Raw genomic sequence first — 24,994 nt, 5'->3', positions numbered from 1 at the left:
CTTGCAAGTAGCTCTATTCTGCTCTGGGATATTTTCCCGAGGGAAGAGGTGGGAGCTCCATTACTTCGATAATTTAAAATTAGACCATCAAAAAAAATTAGTAAATGTACAGCACAACATGGAATAACTATATGGAAAGGGGAATAAAGTAGATGGCTAATAAGTCTTTCTTTGTAACAGCTATGAATTATACGAGTACAGTTGTGGCTTGAGCTTCTGTAGATAGATAGTAAGGCAGACGGACAGGCTCTCGCGGGCTGGTAATGTTTGGAGGAACCATGTCGTGACATGCAATAAGCCATAAGTACATGTTATTAGAGTGTCTGCCTAAAGTCCAAAGAGTTCATGTAGTGGTGCTTTACTTACAATCCCCTCTTCACCAAACAATAAAAGAAATGCTGGTTTCATTATCACATGCACTCTCATTTTGCTGCAACAGAACATCCTTAGCTGAGGAGAAAATTATGGAACTAATTTGTGAGCTGCATGTTTTATGTGTAATGAATGAGATTTAAGAACTTCTGGTCATGGGTTACCCAATGTTTTACTTGAGTTTAATTCATTCTCTGTGTAAAAGCATATTTAAGATGAACATCGGATCTTTTGAGTACGAGTTCAGTATTTTCACATAGAAGTCTCAGTCTCTTTCACATTCAGGTCTCTCCTTGCAGCATCTAAGGGATATTATTTTTCAGCCACCTTGACTGGCTATGTCTGGATGCCACTGTACAAAAACATTTCATGATCAGAAAATGATACATTCAAATTTGGTACTGAATTCAGCTGGATAGTGATGTACAGACACTGCTGTGGATGCCATAAAACACAAAATTTTGTTTTCCTTTCTCACAGAACACATACCAGCATACAGTAACTAAATAATAGTCTTTTCCTTCTCATGTTCTCAAATTAGCACAATGAACCTGGAATAACACAAAAATCACTACTACTATGCCACGGATATTTACACACTGTTTTTTTCTTAAAACTTTGGTAGAAATCCACCTCAATGAAAATGGGGATGGTAGTTTAGCCAGGTAGGTCTGAAAAAGTAATTCACCTTGATCTGGATTTCCTATCTGGCTCTTTTTTATACACTTGTTTTCTTTTTTTTTTCTTTTTTTTTTTTCAAATCAATCCATATTGCCATCAGGAAAGCAAAATGAAAATAAACCAGCTATTGATTTGTTTTGAGATTAACAAGAACAGACATATTAGAATTAGGACAATGCTGTCAGGCAACTACTTATGTGTCTCAAAAAATTTAAGTTTATCAACATTTAGAAATATAATCCATTAGAAAACCCTCAGGCTGTTTTCATCACTGGACCTCAATTCATAATTCAAAAATTTCCAATCCCAGAACACAATAATTTCCCACGTAATGCACTTGCCAAAGTGGATCTGATTCTTTCATCCAATTTAAATCAGAAGTCATAGACTAGAGAATGTAGGTTTGATGCAACTACTTGCCTTCAGTTAGAGTCAGTTGAAGGACCTTTTTTAACATGTGTGCTTAGCACAGTCAATGAAACTATACCTGTTACTACTGTCTGAAACTACTTTTATTTTCTCTGAAAGCCGTGTGAACTGTTCCTATTTTTTCCAGTTTTCAAAATACTTGCCTTCAAAACATATTTTGTGTTTTTTTCTTTTTCTCTTTAACTACTGTGACTGAAGAAGGTGTGGGGTTGAAATAAGGGAAGACAGGGCAAGACGAAAGGGGAGAAAACCTGAAAAAAACAAACACACTCCTTAGTGTTCTATTCCCCTGAAGAAGGTATTGCTAAACCCTCAGAAAAACCTTCACCATAGGAGAAAAGCTATGGCTGACTGGCTGTAACTGCTGAAGACAGAGTTTTGTTGTTCTCCTGCAGCACAGGGAGCTGGGGCCCTGGGATGCTGGGCTGGTGACCAAATCCATAGGGTAGTTCTGACAGGGAAATGAGGGAGAAGGCAGGGTGGGTAGGATGGATAAAAAGGAGGGTGGGAACGAGAAAGTGTGATCACTAGAGGCTCTCACACCAGTTGGTGGAGTCCCTAAAGGCCCTCCTGCAGCTGAGCTGTGGATTTCTGCTGTACACACAAGTGCATCAGGACAAGTTAACCCGTGCAAGATGCTGAGTACCTATGAGATCTAAACACCCCTTTTTTAACTCCATTGCCATTGTAGGACTTGAAGATGCCTCAACATTTCCCAGTACTGTCTGATGGCATTATCATGCTAAAGAAGATAAGGAAATGTCACATATATTAACAATGTAAAAAATGAGGCCTGCAAGAAAGCAAGGTACAGAATGGGAGACAGTGAGTGAAATCTCAGCTTGGCCTACTTGGCACAACCACTGACTTCAGCCACTTGCATAAATTGGTCACCAAAAGCAAACCAATTTTTAGAGATTAACACCACAAACTTACTACTTCTACATTATTAACCTTGCCTGTTTTGCTATCATGAGCTGAAAGGCATAGGGAACAATTTATTGTCACTAGCACTGGTACTTTTCCCATAGTTCCATTCCTGATTTTGATTATCTCCTCACAGCTTCCAGCGTATTCATTCCAGGATCACTCAAACTCACTTTGTTTTACCAATGTGTGTAATCCCATGATGTTCAGTGCAGTTACTTACACTAATAAGGACAAACAACACTTAGGTGATTGTAAGATCAGGGCCTTTGGGTTGTGAATAGTCATTGGCTTCTCTGCCCTTAACAGGTCATTGATAAACTGCAGTTTCCCTTGTATCTGACAGAGGGCTACTACGGTACAAATATATCACTGGCATTATTCTGTTACAACCTTTTCAAATCCAGAGTCAGATTTAAAAGGCAATCAATAGCAATATAGTTGCAAGCCCCTGTAATGAAGCACAGCAGAAACAATTTGCTATTAGATTTTCACCTGAAAGTTCTCCAGAAAGAGATTTTTCAGCTTCACTTTATCTGCCCCAAAATAAGATCAAGGTGTTTACCCCTGACTCTGAGTCAGGGAGGAGGATACACGTACATGCACTGAACCTCACACATAGCAAGAAACCCCACTGGGTTGCAGGCCACAACTCTTTTCATAAAGCTATTGCTGCCACAGATTTTTTTTTTTTGTCCTACTCACAACTGTTCTTCAAGTATATGTTTCTACTGTTCTAATTATTATAACTAATTGTAGCTGAATGGACAACGATAACTATCAATTCTTAACAAGAATTTCAAAAGGAATTAAAATGTCTTTAAAAATTGAAAGCTTCTGTTAGGATACCCTGTCAATCTCTCTATTACATTTTTAACTCACGTTTGTGAACAATGATAGATTGGTAGCAGTGATATGGATCAAGTTCAGTGCAAACTTTTCCACACCACTCTGACCACGCACAGCAGCTCTCCCTGTTCCCAGGCTCCTAATCCATCTTCAGCAAAGTCTGGAAGTCACAGTAGATTCATATTTTGTCAAATACTGAAGGATGTCATTAATTACAAATCCTCTTCCTCCTGTTGTGGGACCTAAAGTTAAAGGCAGAATAAAACCTAACACACCAGTTGATTGAGCCTGTTTTCAGCTTCTTTCTTGACAAATTTTTTCAGACACACTTGTATCATAATTCTCCTCAGTGCAAACCAGCTTATTCATAACTCCAGATAAGGTACTTGTTTGGTGCCTGACCTAATGCCCAATAAATATATGTTTGATACTAATTAAAAAAAAAAAAAAATATGGAGAACAACAACTGAAATCACCCTGAAATCATAGTACCGGCTAAAAAACTGTAGTTTTCAATTTATATTTATTTTTCAATATATTTTATTTTCTGTAATACAGTTTTTCTGTAATACAATGAAAGACAAGTGCTTTATTTGAAAATCTTGTAACATCTAGAAGCTGTATGTTAAAAGAAGTCCATATACTGAGGGTTAGTAGTGTTGCAATGGGGCCTGAGAACTCCATTTCCCTTGTGGAGAAGCTACCAAGAGCCTAAAGCCTCCAGTTTCTGAATTCATATCCCCAGTTCACCACCAAAACTTTCACACCATGTGTTTATTTACAATGCAGCAATGCAACAAAGGACCATTTCACCTCAACTGGTCTACCTAGACCCTGAAAAGCCTCACAGTCCCTCCCAAACCATACCTCAGCAGGCTGCCTGCTGCTACCAACACTGCCATGGAGCCTCTTCCCTCGATTTTAACATCAGAGGCTTTTTGACCTGGCCCCTCAAAGAAAACAGAGTCTTCACCAGCAACTCATATGCCAGTGCCAGGGATATCAAGTGAGGCGTGTGGTTGCTCTTTCATCCTGAACATCCCTCTGAGGTTACAGTCAAGGACCAAGAGCCAGTGAATGTCCTTCTTCAAAGTGCATGCAACAGTATGATTTTTTTCCAGCTGCCACTGAGAATGAAATGGGGAGTAGAGCAATGCATAAAAGCAGCCCATCTGCTGGGCAATGCTTGCTCTGCAATCAGGACCACCCTTCTTCTGCCAGCTTGAGACCAACAACAGCACCTAGGTTCTCAGAAACCATAAGATGGTAGGAATGAGTGTAAGTAAGAAAGGCTTGCTAAAGCCTGCAAACACAGCAAATGAGTTTTATCAAAATTCAAGCATAATAATTCCAAATATTTGGTAGCAGATCAAGCAACTCAAGCATATGTCAGGTCAAGTTCCCACAAGGAGAACCACAAAGAGGCAACCCTCAGGAAGGTTCACGTTCCTCCTATCCCAAAAGATGAGTAGTAGGAGAGTGGGAGTAATCAAACAGCAAGGTCTCTACTGCATGACAGCTTAAAAAGACAGCAGCATTCATGAACAGGTTTCCAAATGAGATGTGACAGGATTCTTATGAAAATGGCTTATTTTTAATACAAGGGCTTGTACTGGCCCAGAAGAAGAGAGAACAAAAGCAAACCAGAAAAGCAAAATACAAAGGAGAAAAAAAGAATCATAGATCTCAATTCAAAGAGAAAAATCCATAAAATGCAGATTTAACAAAAAACACCAAGAGTACTCACATTCAAATGGTAAATCTTTCAAGTTTATTTTGCAAATCAGTCAGGAGCAGAAAAGTCATTCCCCAAAATGTTCTTTAGAGTGAAAACAAAAACTTAGCTGTAGTAAACTGGTACTAAAAGCAAAAGCCAAAATGAAATGGGCTGCCCTTCTATGTATTTTACAGCCATCAAAAGCTTTCAATCTATTTATCAGTCTTTTCTTCTTCAGCTGAAACTTCACTTGTCAGCTTCTCTTTAATCCTAGCATTCTACCCTTTCTTGGATCTTAATTGTTCTAATCTAATTTTCAACTCACATTTTATGTTTCCCTGGGAAAAACATTGCTTGCTTAATAAAAGCCACAAAAGGATTTTTAGCCTATTCTGAAACAACGCTGCACTTTTCTACCTTTTTTCCATGAACTACCTTTACAAAGGTCATTAAAAAAATATATGTCAAAGAAAATGGTAATAGGCATATAGCCAGAATATTAAGATTCCAGAAATTACTGCAGTCTCTGTGGTTTCCTTTTATTTGTATGCATTTGCTCATCCAGTGTGATTCCCTGCTGCAGCTACATCATTTAAAGGTAAACTCAGTGCTACAACCATTACTGGGGGTTGGGAGACTTCATTGCCCAGGAGGTGAGCCCATGGAAAGGACGTGGGTGGGTCACATCAGGCATGGGGCAGGGAACAGATTTTCTTCTGGGACCCCCTTCATATGCTCCTCAGCAAGCAGGTGGGGGCCTGGTTTGACAGCCTGTCAGAGACCATCAGCTCCTGGGAGTTACTGATGAGATGCTCTTGGCATCTGGGGGAGGTCTGTAGCTCATTCTGCCTTGCAGAAAGGTTCAGCAGCTGTGGTGTGGGTAGGGTCATTAGTAATGCTGCATTTGTGACTCATCTGTGGGTTATTCCCTTAAACACACACACAGAGGCAGGAATTTTTGTTTCTCTGGGCTCCAAGTTGGTCAGGACCTTCAACTGAAATATGCATATTAGTCTACAAGAAAATTCATCATCAGTGTGTTTCTTCCACTTTGAGTACTGGTTCCATAGTTGCCTACTTGAAAGAACAGCAAATTTGTCTGAGAGGAAGAGAAGCCTTCACAAGATGTTTCCAAGTTACAACCCATGCAAATGAAGAACAGAGAATCTTGGAAGAGAGCTGGTCAGCAGAACAAAACCAAACAGTGGGAGTTTTAGCACGGAAGTGCTTTAGCTTGAGTTGAAAACTCAAATCTTCCATCAGCAAAATCCAAATGAAGTACTTCATCAAAAGCCAAGTTTAATTCATGCATAATACAAAAAAAAAAAAGTCTCACTTTCAAAGCAGAGAGTGTTTTGTTTTGAGACTAAGCTGCATTTCTCTGGGCTGCTGGAATACTCATCAGACTTCCAATTCTGGTGCCTCGTGGACTGGACTATGGGGCAGGTTTTGGGCAAAGCATCATCTCAGTAGTGAATACAACCTCCCCACTGGGCACCAAAGCTGCATGCTGGTGGCAGGACATGAAAGATGCATCTCCAGGCTGGACAGCCTGACTTACTGGGACACATGGGGGAAGGGATGAATCGCTGCAGTAGCTTAGAAATTAAAAATTAAAGTTCAGAGGTGAAAAAGGACCCAATTAATTTGGATATGTCAAAATATTTATTTTCAATCACAGATTTTTGAATTAAATGTTAAGAAACTTCTGAGTGGGAAGCTTCAGTTAGTTTTTTGCAGAGAAAGAAAATGCTTCATGCAAAACATACAGCATAGAGAATTCGTTTTTCTCATTTTTTCCGTCACGCTAATTTTCTGCTTTTTGAATTGAATTCTATATAAACTATGCTAGAATAAAAAGAAGCACAATGAAGCCCAACTCTGTATTCAGTGATATGACAGGGTAAAATTTGGACTGGTCAGTTCTGATGCGTCTTACAATTTAAAACCAGCGTGTTTATATTCAATATTGATATTACATTACTGCATCCAGCTCTGGAGCCTTCAACATAGGAAGGACATGGACCTGATGGAGCGGGTCCAGAGGACAAGCATGAAAATTATCAGGGGCTGGAATACCTCTAGTATGAAGAAAGGCAGAAGGAGCTAGGGTTGTTCAGCCTGGAGAAAAGAAGGCTCCAGGGAGACTTAATACTGACCTTCCAGTATATGAAGGGATCTACAGGAAGGCTGGAGAGGGACTGTTTGCAAGGGCTTGTAGTGATAGGAGGAGGGGCAATGGTTTTAAATTAGAGAAGAGTAGATTTAGATTGGATGTTAGAAAAAATAGTTCTTTACTATCAGGGTTTACAGAACAGGTTGCCCAAGGAGGTATTTGAGGCCTCATTCCCACAGATATTCAAGGTGAGGCTTGATGAGGCTCTGAGCAACCTCATCTATTTGAGGGTGTCCCTGCTTACAGCAGAGGGGTTGGACCAGATGACCATTAGAGGTCCTTCCCAACCCAAATTATTCTGTGATTCTATGATTCTGTAATTTATGCCTAAAATTCACTAGAACTGAATATAAAAGCATATCTTTTTACAACATGAAAAAAACTTCCTGGTTTATTCTCTAAAACCCTCCAAAAGTAAGAAATTCAAGTCAGGACTGAGTCACAAATGTCTCAGTTAATTGTATACAATATGAATAGTACCTCAAAAATATAACTCTATTTCTGATCATTTTCAAAAATAAGACAAGGCAAATTGTTGTGGTTTGTTTTTTTTTTTTCTTACCCTAACAATGCGATTCTGGTTCTTCAAAGCTCTGTGCTTTGTACGGGTGAGTTTTTCTCCCTCTCTTTTTATAACAGCTGCTTTTTTCTTTGCTTTGCTTTTGAGAACAGGCTATGCAATTTTTAGAAAGTAAGCAGTGCAAATGAATCATCAAATGATAGTAGTTAAGCCCCAGCCATTGTGGATGCTCCTACAGAGGGGGAGCACAGGGGGTTTACTCAGGTGCTGTATGGGTGGGTGAAATTTGGTAAGGGCTGTACACACTCAGGGGGTACCTCTTCTACAGCCACGACAGGTGAGGAGCATCGTGTGGAAGAGCACAAAGCACAGCCAAATCATAGAATTGGCTGGGCTGGAAGGGACCTCAGAGATCATCAAGTCCAACCCTTGATCCACTCCCGCTGCAGTTACCAGACCATGGCACTGAGTGCCACATCCAGTCTCTTCTTAAATATCTCCAGGGATGGAGAATCCACCACTTCCCCAGGCAGCCCATTCCAATGCTTGATCACCCTCTCAGTAAAGAAATCCTTTCTAATGTCCAACCTAAACCTCCCCCGGCACAACTTAAGACCGTGCCCTCTTGTCTTGCTGAGGGTTGCCTGGGAAAAGAGACCAACCCCCCCCTGGCTACACCCTCCTTTCAGGGAGTTGTAGAGAGTGATGAGGTCTCCTCTGAGCCTCCTCTTCTCCAGGCTGAACAGCCCCAGCTCCCTCAGCCTCTCCTCATAGGATCTGTGCTCGAGTCCCTTCACCAGCCTGGTTGCCCTCCTTTGGACCTGCTCCAGGACCTCGATATCCTTCCTGAACTGAGGGGCCCAGAACTGGACACAGGACTCGAGGTGTGGCCTCACCAGGGCTGAGTACAGGGGCAGAATCACTTCCCTGGACCTGTTGGCCACGCTGTTCCTGATACAGGCCAGGGTGCCATTGGCCTTCTTGGCTACCTGGGCACACTGCTGGCTCATGTTCAGCTTCCTGTCAATCCAGACTCCCAGGTCCCTCTCTGTCTGGCTGCTCTCCAACCACTCTGTGCCCAGCCTGGAGCTCCCCATGGGGTTGTTGTGGCCAAAGTGCAGGACCCGGCACTTGGCCTTGTTGAACCTCATCCTGTCGGAATCGACTCATCAGGTTCATCAATGAGCATCACTCCTCAGGTTCATTTGCTTCTGGTCAACACAAGCTTTGGCAGAGCAATCCAAACCAAGATACTCAGGAAAGGGCACTGCCACGGGAAAAGGCATACTTTAGCTAGGATTGTGTGAAAGCACTAAGTAATGGATTCCTTTCAACCCCACTAATATCTTCTCATGGAAAGGGGATTGTAGAGACTTTCTGCAGCCACAAACCCCTCCTTGTATATTTTACAACCAAATCCTGTAGCCGGATTTAGCTCAGGGTAAGCTAACATAATCTTAGAGGTCCTAGTGTATGCAGCAAAGCAAAAAAAAAAAAAAAAAAAATCTTATTACGGCAGCAAAATCATGGCTGAGGTAAATATATTCAGCATCTTCACTCTCAGGCACTTGTAACCTACTGAAAAATATTGTCCTTTGGTCTAAGGATTTCGTGTCTTGTCAGTTCAACAGACTACTTAAAAATAAACAAGCAAAAAATGTTTGCCAGTTATTTTTGATCATCTGAAGTGCTCAGCCAGGAAAATAAAGAAGGAAATAAGTGCATGGAAGGTCACAACTTATTATCATTCGGCCCTGAGAAGCCTTCCCTCTGCAACCAGGAGCTAAACCACCACCTGGGACTGCACACAAATATTGCCACGGGAAGTCAGCTCTAGTATCAGCTCCCAAAGTTTTCGTGATGTCATTTTTTCCTACTTACACTGAAAAAGTTCTAAATAAGGCCTATTGACAGAAACAGATGCATTTGTAATTTGACAGCATTATTAAATAGACCTAAATCTGACAAAATCAAAAAATTATTTTTGGCAGTGCTCAATATTATTGGGGATGCAGTAGTTAAATGACAAATGAGACAAATTAACTTTGCTGGTAAAAAAACAATTTGGGAAAACAATTTGGGACTTGAACCCCCACCTGTTTGGGACTTCAAACCCTGCAATGAGAAAATGGGCTGGCTAAATACTACTCCAATTACAAGTGAGAAATATGTTCATCCTCAGACAGGTCACTGAGAAGAACAGAACAACTCTTGGTGTTCAAAGTATTCCTTCTTCCTGAAAAAACAATCACTTTGGGACCAATACAGGCAAGGACTCTACACCATTTGAAAGGGCCTCTGATCATGTTCCTAGGACTCTGACCTTCTCTTTATTCTTGTGCCTTTGTGAAACTGTACAAGCAGTCCAAAAAAGCCTCCTGGGTGTTGGCTCCTTGCCCTTTTTCGGGTTTTTTTTACATTACCATTGTTTCCTCTCCCCCTCAATAATGCCAAGAAAGCCAGCCACTCACTTCTGCAGACATGCATATATGTACACATCGAGGCATTTTCTTCCCTTCTCTAATGCATGTGCAATTTCATCTGCCCTAGTGTATGTGCTGGATGCTTCACCACTCACAGTTTCAATGGGGACATCCTCAGAGCCAGGGCAAATTCTCTCAGAAATTACTTCAGTGGAGTTATATGAATTTGTGGAGCTAGAAACCTACTCCCTAAACTGTATGTTATACTTTACTTTAGTATGAGAAGGCACAGAGTAGCTGTACTGCTTTCTGTTTTGCTTTAAAGCCTTCTGAAACAGGGTATGTTTTTTTCTGTATTTACTGATAACTGTTCCATGTTTTTAATTTTAGAAGGGAGATTTAAAAATAGAAAGCTAAAAAAAAAAAACAAACCAAAACAACAGTAGCAGTAGAGTTACCAGTTACAAATGGTGCAGTATTAGAAGCAACTGCTGTAGGTACTTCTGCTGTGAATAACTGACAAGTAGAAAAATGCAGTAGTTGAGAAGATACTTAATACAGATGCACAGAGAACATGGAGCAGAGCCTTATATGCCAAAATCCAGCTAAACACCTTAATACTTATCTATTGTGATGATTCATGAACGATATGCTACCACTTTCCTAAATGAAGTCACATCAAACACTCAGCTCTTGCAAGGTAAGGGAGGATTTTCTTACTCAAAAGCAAGGAAAAAAAAACAAAACCTGTGAAAAATAAGGTGTGAAAAAAATAGTCAAGACACTCTCAAGGTTTGAACTTACAGTCTCACTGCTCCCGTAACATACACTAACAAATGTTTTGATACTCAAGGACTACACACAAGTGTATGCTGGAGCTTCAGTTTAAATGCCTTAACAACATTTAATAACATATCATAAAATATGTTCCAATCACTGGTATGTTCTACCCTAATACAAGTAGAAGTAGGAGGTAGCACACAAAGATCAAAAATACTCTCAACAAAACTTTAACCCTGTGTTAAAAAAGATTCATGGGACTTAGCCATGTGGACAGCAAGAAGCCTGGGAAGTTTCACTGTCCTGAGGCTGCCAAAGGCAAGGAAGTGATAAAAGAACCTCCTCTCCTTTTGTTTTGAGGCTTTGTGAACAAAGCAATAAACTGTTCTTAATTACTGCATTTCAAGACTACTAGAAAAATGTAGATTGGCCCAGTATCTTATGGGATGGGGAAAACAGATGCATGAAGAGCTAATGACAACAACATGCAGGCTTTGCTGTCATTTCAGTGGAAAGAAGTTGATAAAAGGAAAAGCAAGGGAAGGAAAAATACCACCATGAACAGCCAAACACCCATTTCCTCCTTCTCAAAGCCCCATGAGAGTCACCCAAATGGACGCAGGAAATTTTGGATAACTTTGTTAGTCAGGGCTATAGAGTCCTCTGAAAAAAAACCAAACAATATAAATTCAAGTGCCCCAGACTTGGTTGGTTTCTGAATACCAGGAGTATTCTCATATAACTCAGGAGTGCTAAAATCAGGTTCTATAAGTCCACTCTCCTCACCTGCATCCTGAGCGAGGCAGTGTGCCACAGCACACCCTGTGCCAGCTCATACCTTCTCCATCCCAGTATCACTGCTAGAGAAAAAGTGTTTGGGGCAAACAAAACGTGAGGAAAGTGACTGCCCACCCACTGATGACAAACAAACCATACACCCACACCCTCTGCAGTAAATCTGCATTTCCCCACCTGGCCACAGGGGCAGCCACCTGACTATCTGCCCGCACACCTTCGACCTGCGGTGCCGTAGTGCCTGATGTTAGAGCTCCTGGTCAGCTCCAGGTAACCAGGACCATCTCGTACATCTGACAGCAGCTTTCAGCTCTCCTTCCACTGTGCCATTTCAAGGCTTTGCAAAACCCAGGTCCATGTACAAAAGGGGAATCTGGGTTTCAAGGACAAATCTTTTCGACAGCTGAGTCGTAAGATGAGATTGATTCATAGGCGTAAAGTCTGCTGTGAAAGACAATTTTGTTTTTAAATATTTTTCCTCAGTTTTGAGCTGCAAATGGCACAGGGATATAGGATTACTAATGTTTCTGCTAGCAGCATTTTGTTTCTGTTTCTTTTTTTTTCTTTTCCCAAAATCCCATATTTTACCAAGCCATGTCCTTAACTGGATGTTCCGACTAATGAAATGTATTAAAAATACATAAACAGTAGGATCATCAAACAGAGTATATGTAAAATGGCAGATTTTAGAAATATTCTCTGCTACAATTTCAACTGTTAAATGTATTTTTGGTAGGCAAAGAAGACTGCAGCTTTTTTAAACATCCAAAGGATTACATCAAATCATGTTATAGACACTGACAGATACAGGCTTTCAAGCAAAACAGCTGTCATTAAAGCTCCTGTGACTGCTTAGAGTACGTTGCTGCAGTCTCCTAAAAACCAAAACCACAGGGGAAAAAAAAAAAAAAAAAAAAAAAAAAAAAAAAAAAAAAAAAAAAAAGAGTACCTTTAATCTATACTTTAGCTTCAGAACAGAGATGCAGTTCCATGTTTCTTCCTTTCCCTACAAATAAACAAAAGCAACATGAACCATTTCTATACCTGTGGTCATCAGCAAGGGCCAAAAAGCCACAATATGGCCTCCAACAAGCACACCCCTCTTAGCAATGACTGCAGTCTCACAGATACTTTCTGGGACTGCACTTACTGCTATGTGTCCATATCCATTTTATTGGCTGTTCAGGCATTCTGGGTGCCACATAGCATTCTGCCATCCAAATGTCTGCACTGCTTGACTGCGAGCACTGGGTTTAGAAGCCTGAAACAGCATCTGCAATCAGTACAGCTGCTAAACTGCTGTTGTGTCACTGTTTTGTTGGGCAAAAGCTGTCCCTGCATATCTCCTACTGCAACAGCAGCCTGACACTGCCACCAAAGTTTGTGTTGTTCTGTGTGACAACTTATGCAAATTATTTAGGGGGATAATTTGCATGCTCTTATGCCATCCATGGCGCACATGCAGCAGCGGCTGAGGTTAAGTCAACACGGCTTAAATTCAAGTGCTGCTGGCAGAAGTGAAGATGCTTGGGCTTTTAGAGGAGATGCCAAAGCAGCTCTGTGCCTGGGAAGGAGGCAAGCACAAGGCCTGGCCTGGCTGACTGGTCAGTGTGGGGAGTGGTCAGTGTTTCTGTGGGGAGGCAGAAAGACAAGGGATGACAAGACAAGGAAGCACTTGGGTCCAGGAAACATATAGAAATTATTGAAGGTCACACAGATCTATTTAGAAAGAAATGTCACGTCCAAGCCAACCTTTTCACTTAGTTTTAATGACCATCGTGGCCTGAAGGTAATCAACTTTAATCCAATGTTCATGTCAGTATATGGCACAGGAAGGAGGACATAGATAATTATTTTTAAAACCTTCAGCTCTCAAAAGCATCATTCAGGCCTGGTGTAATCTGTGCCTCTGTTAGAATAACATGGTAGCCACCTTGCATAGTTCCCAGTTTCATTTACAGCATAATATTTGCACAGAAATAGAGGCAAATACATATTAATGCCTTCAAAAGTAATTTTCAGTAAAAATACAAGATGGATCTAGCTGTACACGTCTTAAACCTTCCCTAGCTGTATCCTGCACAGAGAATCAGAGTCATTTATTGGGAAATGAATGCCTTTTCTTTCCGCCCCCCCTCCACCAAGGTCAGCATCCTCAAAGACTGTCTTCAAGTCCTCCCATCTGGCTATTTGGTGAACTCCAGAGGCATTTGCATTGATGGTGCAGGACTTAGCACTAGATCTGTCTTATATGGCTAAGCTGCTGCTGGGCTAAGCTCCCTTTTTTATCCTAAGTGGTATTTTCTCTTTGAACTTTAGGAATTTATACAGTGTTTTATCCTTTCAAGTATCTCTACAAATTCTTCATAGGATCTACAGCACAGACAGGGCCTTTTTGTGACAGAAAGACACAGTAGGTTTCCATGCTTTGCAGGCATTGTAATACAGCCCACTGCTTCACCAGGCCCACTAACATTACTTTAATTATTTGGAACAGAGCTTGTGGTAAAGAAGCCATGGTCGTTTGTCCTGATAGTCAAGCATACCATCAGAAGTCTGAAGGCCTACAACAAATCAAGAGTCTTACAATGCCTTACTACACGCTTTCATGTGCTGAAATTAAAAAAAAAAGAAGAAAAAAAAAAAAAAAAGCCACAAATTATCCAAGAATAATAATCTTTCTGCTAGCTTGTTCTTAAAAGTAAGATGGCAACGTTAAAGTGTTAGAGCAAATAGCAATGATAATATGAGGCTCCTAGCATACCAGTAACATAGCATTCCCTGTGGAAATACAGAACACAACCGCAATGGGACAAATGAAATAAACCCTTCCCAAAATGTGAAGGTATCCTACCTATTCATCTGCCTAAGAATGATGATTGACTGTGATTGACTAATCCATGGTGCAGAGAAATGTACTTAACAGCTGCATTTTAAGTTACTAATCTTATACAACAGTTACTGTTTATCTTTTATGTGCTAAGAATTTTCATACAGTTGTACATAATAATGTCAGTCTTACTAAGAGTAGATTAAATAGAGGTCAGGAGGGAAAAAAATAGCAAAGAGTCTTTTAGGATAGAATGATGCTGTACTCACAAATACTAAATGCCTTTAAATCCTTAGTATCCATCTAGAGAAACAGGGACTACAACAGTAATACCTCTAATATTGCAGTATTTGACAGCATGTATCACCTTTCTTTGCAGAAGGTTATACAGAGCAAGGCATGATGCAGTTCAGCTTCCAACATGCCTGTCTGCTGGCTTAAAACATACAGGGACTTACTTTCCTCTTTTCAGTGCCAGCATTTAATTGAGAACAAACATTCCTACCCCATCAGATTCAGTAATCAAAAGGAAATCAGTGTGCTGTCTGTTGGCATAAAGAGATACAGCCTGGCCCTGCTACTGCTCATGTTGGTCTTCACCCCATAAAGGTCTTGAGCAAGCTCCTCATCCAAGAAGCCCCATGAGGTCAAATGAGACACTTCTTCCAAAGAAGTCTCTGCAAGATGAGTCCTGCTCTGTCATGTGAAAAGAAAAGGAATTAGCTGGAGCATGTACTAATTTTCATTAACACACTACAGTCCTCATCTGACAACCTGTTTGGGTTTGGTTTTTTTTCTCTTTTCTACTGGTTTCAGTCTTTTTCTTTCCACTCTTCCTCTTTGCCTTTCTTTCCTTCTCCTTTTCCATCTCATTTGTCTCCATCCTGCTTTTCCTTTTTATTGACCTTCCTGCCTCCATCCTGGTTTTTTTCATTTTCACCCTCTCCTAGTCCTCTGGAGGACTGCACTTCTGTTTCTCCAATAGTCCCACCAGAAGCAGCTGAATGCAGGTGAGAAGAAAACTGATAAAAATCCCTTGAAACCTGTGGATTATCTTCCCCCTAACCTGCACAAAGAGGAATGGTAGATGTGAACTAAAGAGATGGGGATTAAATGAGTCAAAACTTGCAAGAATATCCACATAGAGGATTTAAATTTCTGTAGTTCCCATTAACTAGTGCACCCCAGCATTATCTTCTTGTTCTGGTTATTATTTAGAAGGGAAAGGGAAAAAATTAATAGAGTCACATGGTAAACACGTCTGAAAGACTAAAATAAGAATACAAAGTTAAAAATGTGGACTCAGATCAGAACACCTCTGCCCATTTGATATTCCAAATGTAGAAGGCATACTCTTGCCATTTCCATTATGGGAGCAAACACTTACCCCTGAAAAGCTATTGTTTTTTGGTTTTTTTTTTAATCTGGGTCCTAAGAAATTACCTCATTATTTTCCCTCTTTAAAACAGTTCCTTCATCATACTTATTTTGAATACCTTGCCAAGTAGGTGAGCCCCCACCAAACGCCTGGTCCCATCCTTAAAGCCAAAACATTATCCCTAGGTTTGCTGGCCCATTTAGTGCTGTCTTGCAAAATTTCTCTGTGCACTGTGTGTTCCCTTAGGAAGCCAGGGACCACAGTACTTGATCTAGGAGTCACACAGACAGCTGCCATGTCTTCGGGTTAAGTGTAAAGGGATTACATTAGATCGGGTAAACATAATTTAATTCCAGGATTTGAGGAAAGATTTTTCTTATCCCACTAAGTCCTGGTAATCTAACTTAAGGGTCCTAGAATCTATACATTTACACTGAGGGTATCCAGAGTTCATTACAAGTTTTGCCTAAAATCAAAGATCCTGGGTTTGCCATATGAAGGAAAACTGTCCACAGACCTTCCAGAATCTTACAAAGAGCCCAAGGCAATTTCCAGCTGGGTGCATGATTATATTCACCCTGCATTCACTCGAGTTTTTTCCTAGTAAGGGGACCTGTACCTTCAAGCAAGACACCTCTGTGCCCTGACACTGCAAGGCCAGGCAATTCCCCAGTGTCCAATTGATAAAATTTGGGAAATGGACTCAAAGGAAATAGGTTCCTGCAATGAAATCCCTCTGCAGACAAGTTCAAGTCACTTAGCTTTTCCATGTCCTTTCTGGAGAGATGCAACTAATGTTTAGGTCTTCAAAAGGCTTACAAGTGTTTAATTAGCAAATATTGCTAATTGTTTAATTAGCAAATATGGCCTCCATGCATGTGTTAGCTGACTGCTATCCATGTAAGGAACTTGCCAGCTAACAACACACAAAGATTTTCTAAGCTACAACCCATAGAAAATTTTGTTAACTTCCATGCAGGAAGGCGATCTCCATGCAACTCCTGCTCAGTGAAATATTTCACACTTCAAAACGTGAATCAATCAAAAAGCGTGGTATGGACAGACTTCCACTGACCACCAACACATCCACATCTACTAGTAAGCATGTTGGTAAAATCTGAGCTAGTAGCAAGCTTCAGGCAGTTTGTAAGGGGATTCGCTGCAGTAAAGTGTCATTTTCCACATTCCCAGTTGTAGTAGCAAGAGTGCCTGGATTCAAAAGACTAAATAGCCTCCTTTGTTCATTACATAATCTGCAAAACTGCAAGCAAAGAGCAACAAGGAAAGCACACATCCTTCCCCTGAGCACTATGATGTACCCCCTCCACACAAGAAGTCCCTCTTCAGTCGCTCATCACTTAGCTCTCAGCCTTTCACTTCAGCAACTTTTTTCAAATGCAAAGATCCCCATTTATTATGCCCATACATACAGTTATCTACATCTACACATACGTACGTGCTTTGCTGGCTGCCCACATTCAGGCCCATCTGTTAGGCTGGCACTCTGCCCGCCGAGGAGTCGGTCGGTCCATTTCACTAAAGCGTAACTGTCAAGCCGTGATGGGCTTTGGTGGGCAGCCAAGAGCCCTTCTTTCTCCAAGGAGGCAAGCCTCCCAGCACAACTCAAGTTTGTGTTGCACACCACATGACCATGCTCATTGACACGGATGCCAAAGCAAAGACTTCAAAGAGGGAAGAAAAGAGGAGAACTGACTGGTACTTCAGACTGTGACCAAGAAGTACTTTGTGGCGGTCATTACCACGGACAATGTTTCTGTGGCTAAGCACAGGCCAACCATCATTTAACTTTAACTCTGGCACCAAAGAAGTACAACAGTGCCATTGTGAGAAGACTCAATAGATGTAAAAAGCCACTATACAGGTCAGTCCTGCAAGGCAGAAGGGTATAAACAAACGGCCTACAAAAGGCAGCTCTTTTCACACGTGTACAGATTTGATGAGGAACTTGTATTTGCCCAGGAACCAGGGGTCAAGACCAGAGCAACACACATTAGATATTCAATTCAGCTCAAATCCTTCCAGAAAGATCATACTATTGTCTTGCTCACACTGTTCCCTCTTAAATTTCTGAGTAAAGCTGATCTTTCCTTTTTCTCCTTGCACTTTCATCTTTATCACCTGAAGACATAGGTGGGTCACAGTTTACTCTGGGGTTTTAATTTTTTATTACATTCAAAAAACCATCATGTTACCTCCCTTCTTTTTTTTCTCCCCCATCAACTTTGGACTCAGTCAGTGGGAGGCTGCCTTGAGAGTGCTTGACGTGGCTCTTCCTCCTGGATGGAGGCAGCTCACCCATCCTGCTTGGTGCCAAGCAGGGTGCAAACACAGTTCCACCTTGCTGCACAAGCCAAGATGAACAGTTCAACGTGGTCTCACTGTTCAATGGATCTATTCACCCGTAAGTATGACAAGCAAATGCTGGCACTAAACCAGCAGTTCCTCTGTTCCCCAGGAAGGCCCAAGGGCAAAATCATATCAAGCTTTTATTTAAACCAACATGGTCAAACTTCACTGTAGAGGAGTTTTACCAGCTAAATGAGCCTCCACTCACACCTGCTGTGTGAGGAGCTGGTGATCTGGAGGAAGTTCTGGGTGAACCTTTGAAAAGCCACAGATTTCCTTTGCCCTGATCATTTTCATCATGCCAAAAAAATCTTACGTTATGATTCTTACATCACAAAACAGTTTATAGAAGTTGCTGTCACATTACATTTTAATTGCTGTTACCTTTTTAGACAACAAAGCCAAAGCAGAGCTTGTCAGCACCAAGAGAAAAGAAAATCAAGCATGCTTCTCATGTCTGAATTTCATTTTAAGCAAAATAAGCAGAGGCATCCAGACCAGTACATGAGGAAATTCCACACAAATCTTCTACTTTATTTCTGTAGATCTCCACCCCTGCCTCTTCTGACATCTCTTCTAGCTAAGAAGATTAAAAAAGTCCAAATCATTTGAGATATTGCATTGCTTCTTGGCATCAATCTGGCAGAGGATTTAAATGAAAAGAGCCTGCATTTTTTTACTTTCTACATTATAGGATGGAATTCTGTTAAGTTGTAATCTCTTTTGAGCAATTATAAAAATCTCTGTATTTCCTTTTACAGGTTGTTCTGGCTATGCAGAACATCCTTATACAAATGCAGCCTCTGTGTAATAGAAGATAGAGCTCATGATTTCCCTCTGGGTCCTTATGGCACAGACACAGGTATGCAAACTGTCAGTATAAATTTAGTGGATACAGGAGGAGAAGATGACATCATACAGTTAGTGGTAAAGGTTTTGAATGGCACACAGGAATAACATATAATTATATTCCCGAGCAGGAGCTGTGGACATGCCACGGATGGGCAGTATAATTGTGATTTCTTTTTTCTCTTCACTGTGAGGAAGAAAATAGACCAGGGCTGGATTTATGTCATCATAAACAGGCAAAAGATTTAGCCATGCACATTTCAGTCCTGGCTATCTTAAGGAGTGGAGGAAAACTCTGGCTCTACTGAAGTCAACAGCAAAATGCTGATGATTTCCAGAGGGCATGATAGCACCTGGCAACTTCATGGTGTTCCAATTCTACAGTAACTAAACCCAAACAAGAGGTATTTGAAGAGTTTTCTTAGATCTCAATCTGTGTAAAACTGTAATGGATTTCTGTCAAGATTTCCAGTTCTGGTTTCAGTTTCTTCACCAGCACAACTAGTCCCAGGTTTATTGACCTCCACATCAGGACACAAAGACCACTGAAATTTCCAAGGTTGTGCAAGTGGCTTTTGCACTTCACCTCAGTTGCTGAGAATGCTAAATCTTCTGCTGCCTGTAGTGATTCCTCCACATGACTTTCTAGATAGCTGCACATCTACAGAATAAAATAGGTGTAGCTGATAGCTTAAAAAAAAAAAAAAAAAAAAGCATTTATGCTCTAATTGGAATCTGCACGATTTATATCTAAATTGGCACATCTTTCCTTCATGTTTTCTAATAGGTCTTTGTCGCAACAGTTTCCGAATTCAAGGCAATGTGAGAAGACAAAAGGTTTTCTTTGCAAGATCATCATCACACACACACACACACACACCCCCCCCAAAACCAGTGTTAATGTCTGTGGTGACCGTAAAATGGTGACTGGTTACATTCACCATATGTAAAAATATGCATGTCAATAATGTTCTGTCACAAATTTCAAATAAAAACCTATGCATTTTTTTTTAAACACAGTCTTCCTGGTGACTTTTGTAATGAAGTAGGACCAGAAGCTGTTGCATTACACTCTTCCAGGCATCCTGATTGCTCCTGACACATCTGTCCCCCACAACACCCCTCCCTGTTTTCAGCAGGTGTTGTTCTTGTGCTGTTTGTGTAAGTGGACAGAATTTTGAGCATCTGCTCCCAAATGATTATAAATCAAGGAACTTTCATGCTCTGTTAGTTTGAGAAGATGGTATTATTAATGATCGCTATTTAAGGAAGTTCAGAGTAAGTGTCTCAGTGAAGACATCTCTGATGTAAGGCTTTGTTTTGTTCCTGAAAACAGCTGAGTGAGCAGTCTTCAGTCCCACTGTTTAACATATTTCTGAGGCTACTACCTCGAAGAAATTTCAATTATTTTGATAAGCTTAGCAATAACACGAGCTTCCTCTGGAATCTGAAACAATGCTGTCATTCCACAGCAACACCCACACATGTCATTTGGCATAGACATATATCAGGACTGTGAGGATGCAACACTGCTCTTTACTCCTCTACTCCCTATGCAATTTCAGAAGTGTGAAAGAGCTAGTACAAATCTACAATGCAGAAAGTGAAAATTTAAGTATTAGGTCACACTACTATTGGATCTGAAACAATGCAAGAAACAATTGTGTATGGGCTGGCAGACCAAATGTGCTCAGCAAGTTAGCACACCATGATTCTCCTAACCTGATCCTAATCACCCTTTTGTTTCAATAAAATCGGGACCAACCCTGCAATGAAAAGGCATCCCCAAGTTAGAGGACCCATAAAGTGAGGGGGTTTTTTTGCCTTTGAATTACTTTCCTAGGTAGACAATGAATGCAATGCACCCCGTGCGTGAACACCACGTAATACCAAATATAAAGATAAGAGGTCTGACTCATCACTCCATTGCACCAGTTTTGTGCCTGCGGGGCTTCATGTTCTTCCATGGTGACTCAGTCCCAAGACTCCCCTCTCTCCAGGAAAAACATGATAAGTCATGCAGTACATGTCAGGCTTACCCATCAACTGTAATCCCCACTTGCTGGGCAAAACTAATTGCAAAATAACATTCCACACCATTTTGCTGTTATGCCTAGAGATAGGAACACATACAATTAATGTAAAGAGTGGCTGTTTAAAATGCAGTCATTAGAATTAACCCTGTGACACATGCCAACACACTTCAGGAGCCCTGTTTAAGAAAACAGTCCTTGACAAATGTTAACAGTGTGCAAGCTAAGATTAACAACACAGAACTAAGCAGGAGATTAGTCACTGGAACAAAAAGTTTCTCCAGAATAGTTCTCATTCCAAGACTGCTGAAACAGAAGAAAGAAACTTTTTGGACAACTCTGAGATAGGCATTGACTATTCCTTCTGAAAGGACATGCTGTGTTTATGACAGCTATTTTTGGCTTTCAGCTATACAAATATAAAACACCATGAGGCCAATCTTCTTCTCACAGTTTCATGTCAGTATATATTCATTGATTTCAGTGCAATTATATCTGATTATTTGCCTGGCATGGGAAGTTAGGCAGATCAGTGCTGACTCTTATAGGCAATTCTGAATAGACTTATGCTGGGCAAAATGGATAGGAGGAGATAATCTGTTCTACAGCACACAACTGTAGAAATCAAGGAAATCATTAATAAAAGGACAAAAGCCAAACAAACCTAAAAAATCCACCCTTCACCTTCCTCTAAACCTTAATAGACTGCACTCTAGCAGCTTTCCATGATGTACTTTGCATTATTTTTTTGTTGTTGTTGTGGGATCAGTAGGTGAACTGAGCACATAGAGATCACAGCCACACATGAGCTCTCAGGACTGGGTCCTGAAGTACTTCCCATGAGAGCTGAATCCACCATGTCTGAGCCTGCACAGTTTAGGCATCCTGGGCATAGGTGTACACAACCAGTAACACATCGAAAACAGCCTGTGAAAATAGTAATATACAATTGGGGAACCACATATACTGAGCATTACATGCATGAATTACCCACTTGTCCATGATCACAGTGTGCACACATGTAATTTTTGTATTTAATATTACTACTACTGAAAGACAATAGCATCTCATTCTGATTACAGTTACATCTTTCTGAGAGGTGGGGTCAGGAGTTGGTATTTTATGCGTGGCTTTTTATAGGAAGGAAAGATTTCTAGGTATTCAGTTCTTTGAATTTTAACTTTGTCTTGTGATAAAGAAAAACAAAAATCCACATAAAGCCCCCCAAGCCCCTGGTGCACTGAATACCAGCTTTGAATAAGTACAAGAACTTAACTAGTGACTGCAACAGGAGGGTGAAACCCACAAATGTGTCAGCAGGATCATTCTCTTTGGAAGACCAACATAAAGACATGAACTTAAACACAGCACTGGCTTTTATCTCATGCTCGCTTACCCTTTGACAGCCAGAAACCAGCACAACCTAAAAGTCTAACACTCATTGCTCCCTAGTTGCCACTGTCTAATTAGTGAAAAGATGCCAGTCATGTGCACATCCATTGCTCTGACAGACAATGTGGGATTCAGGTAAAAGTTAAGGAAACAGCTCCCTAGCTATGACAGGGTTAAACCACAGAACCCCTGCCTTTACCCCTCCGTATTATTTATTATACAGCTACTTCTATAACCAAACAAGGAGAGGAGCAGAGGTACAGCATTAGAAAGCAAATAGTAAGTTACAGAACTTCAAACACGACACAATGTATCCAGAGCCTACAAACATAAAGTTTGTGACACTGCTTCTTCCTTGGTGGACCTCTCCATCTGACATCTTCTGGGTCACCAGTAATGAGCAAGGATTATCAGACAACATCGATTCCCACCGATGTTCTGAATGCTACCCAAGACATCGCCCATGCTGGTAAGTGGGTTCAATGAATAAGTACCAGACCCAGCTGACCATCGCAGTCACCAACAATATTTAATTCTAGGTGGTAGCTACTCCCCAGCATGGGAGTGCCACACACGCCAGTTTGGTTGCAACCACTAACATTTTTCACCACCAATTACCAAAGTTTGCCAACGAGCCGGGTAACACACAGGTCAAGCCCAGGCTGCTGCCTCACGGGGTTGCCACCCTTTTGTCCCTTTTACCTCAGCCAGTCCTAAGAGGTGACAGCATCCAACTAAGGGATAACCAGGAGCCCACTGGGTCCAGCGCCCCAAGGACCTGCTGCATGGATCAGCTGGGTGGGTCACTGGGAGGCAGCCCGGCCGTGCCGCATGCCTGTGGACGCTCACACACACCGGGACACCACGGTACGACTCCGCCAGGGGCAGCCCCGGGGGGTGGGGCGAGGGTAAGGGGTGCGGGACCCCCTACCCCCAGCCCGCCCCTCCCTCCCTCACCGAGGCAGTCCCCAACCCCCGAAGGGGGGAACCCCGGGCACCCCCCACGCTCACCGCCCCACGGAGGTAAAAGGCAACAGGCAGCACCCCCCGCTCCCCACCGCGCACCCACTGCCCCAGCCGGGATCGCTACCTCAGGAAAGCTCCCGCCGCCGCCGCCGCCGGGGCGCATCAGCTGATATTTACCTGTGAGGTAATGCACGCTCCGTAAGGTCACCGTGCACCCGCCGGCACCGGAGGGACGCCGGGAGCGGGAGTTAGTGCTAGTGCTACTGCTGCTAGAGCTGCTGCTGCTAATGCTGCTGCTAATGCTGCTAACGCTGCTGCTGCTAATGCTGCTGCTTCTCCACCGCCGCCGCACACGGCGCCGGAGCGGGGCGGCCGCGCCGCGCAGAGGCAGAGGCGGCCGCTGCCGCTGCAGCTCCTGGCACATGCTGCAGGTGTCAGCGCAGGAGCTGCCCCGCCGCCCGCCCGCCGCGCCCGCCCCTCCGACCCCGCTACGCATGCGCCTCCGCCGCACCGCGCCGGCGCCGCTCTACTGCGCCGGCGCCTTGCGGGGCTTGAAGCCGCCGCGAAGCCGTTGCCCGGATCCCCCCGCTCCCCCTCGGGGGGACGCTGCCCCGACAGCACCGCCGCACGGAGGGAGGGGGATGGGGGGAGGGAAGGGATGACGTATTGGGGTGTGGGGAAGGGGCGAGGCCGGGTGGCCAGAGGGGGCTGCGGGGCGGCAGGCACCCCCCGAGCCCCGCGCTGGGTGCGGTCCTGGGAAAGGGGGTGCAGGGGCGACCCCCTCCTCCTTCCCAGGGGTGGCTGGCGGGCCGGGGGAGCGGCGGGGCGGACGGGCGGCAGGGATGATGTCATCCTCTTCTCCCGGGGAGGGGACGGGGCTTCTCCCGGGGCGGGGCGGGACGCGGCTCCCCCCGAGGCCGGCACGATTTAAATCTCTGACGATGTCAGACCGGCGCGGTGTGGGATGCGCTGCCCCGGGGCGGGGGGCTGCGGGGGCGATCGCTCCAGCCGTGCCGCAGCAGCGGGGCGCGGCGATGGCGTTGGGGCCGGGCAGCTGCCGGGAGAAGGCAACCCGAAGGCGGGTGGTCCCTTCCCGAGCCTTGTGTTCTTAGACTGAGGGGGAACCTTTCTGGCTCGGTCCCCGCCATCCCGGTGCTGAAACTCCCCAGGACGTGACCGCAACTTTCGCACCGTCACCTCCAGTGCGGTGACGTTATTGGGGAAAGTACATTTCCCTTCAGCCCCGGTCAAAGCCTTTCCTCTGGATTGGGATTCTGCAGGTGTCAGTGGCTGCGTACATGCTCAGCTTGGGCTCGGCTCGCTGCGGGAGAGCAGGGGTTAGCGGGTGGGTGTGTGTGCGTGGGAGGGGGGTGTGGGGGGGAGTGTGTGTGTGCAGGAGCCTTTTGTACATCATAGGTATCCCGGCTGTAAAAAGTGATGAACGGCAAAAACTGATGATGATCCTGCGGTTCTCAAAATGACCACATTTCAGGTACGGTGAAGGCATTGA

At 42.9% G+C, this 24,994-nt stretch overlaps 1 protein-coding gene across 3 annotated transcripts in view; it reads right to left on the bottom strand.

Moving 5' to 3' along the window:
- DTNA (dystrobrevin alpha) overlaps nt 1–23,800 on the bottom strand; it is a 228,030-nt gene extending 204,230 nt beyond the window's left edge. Inside the window, exons 1-2 of one of the 3 annotated variants that reach the window (XM_071737488.1) lie at nt 23,662–23,784; nt 12,619–12,675 (exon numbers count right to left, since the gene is read on the bottom strand). The gene's annotated coding sequence lies outside the window, so the exon portion shown is untranslated. Of the gene's footprint in view, nt 1–12,618; nt 12,676–23,661 lie in introns of all 3 variants that reach the window. The other 2 variants (XM_071737484.1, XM_071737490.1) reach the window with 2 other exon arrangements.
- Between the last annotated feature and the right edge of the window lie 1,194 nt (nt 23,801–24,994).

This window comes from Heliangelus exortis, chromosome 2, assembly GCF_036169615.1.
Source record: "Heliangelus exortis chromosome 2, bHelExo1.hap1, whole genome shotgun sequence".
Taxonomy (NCBI): Eukaryota; Metazoa; Chordata; class Aves; order Apodiformes; family Trochilidae; genus Heliangelus; species Heliangelus exortis.
This window is presented reverse-complemented; position numbering and strand designations above follow the sequence as displayed.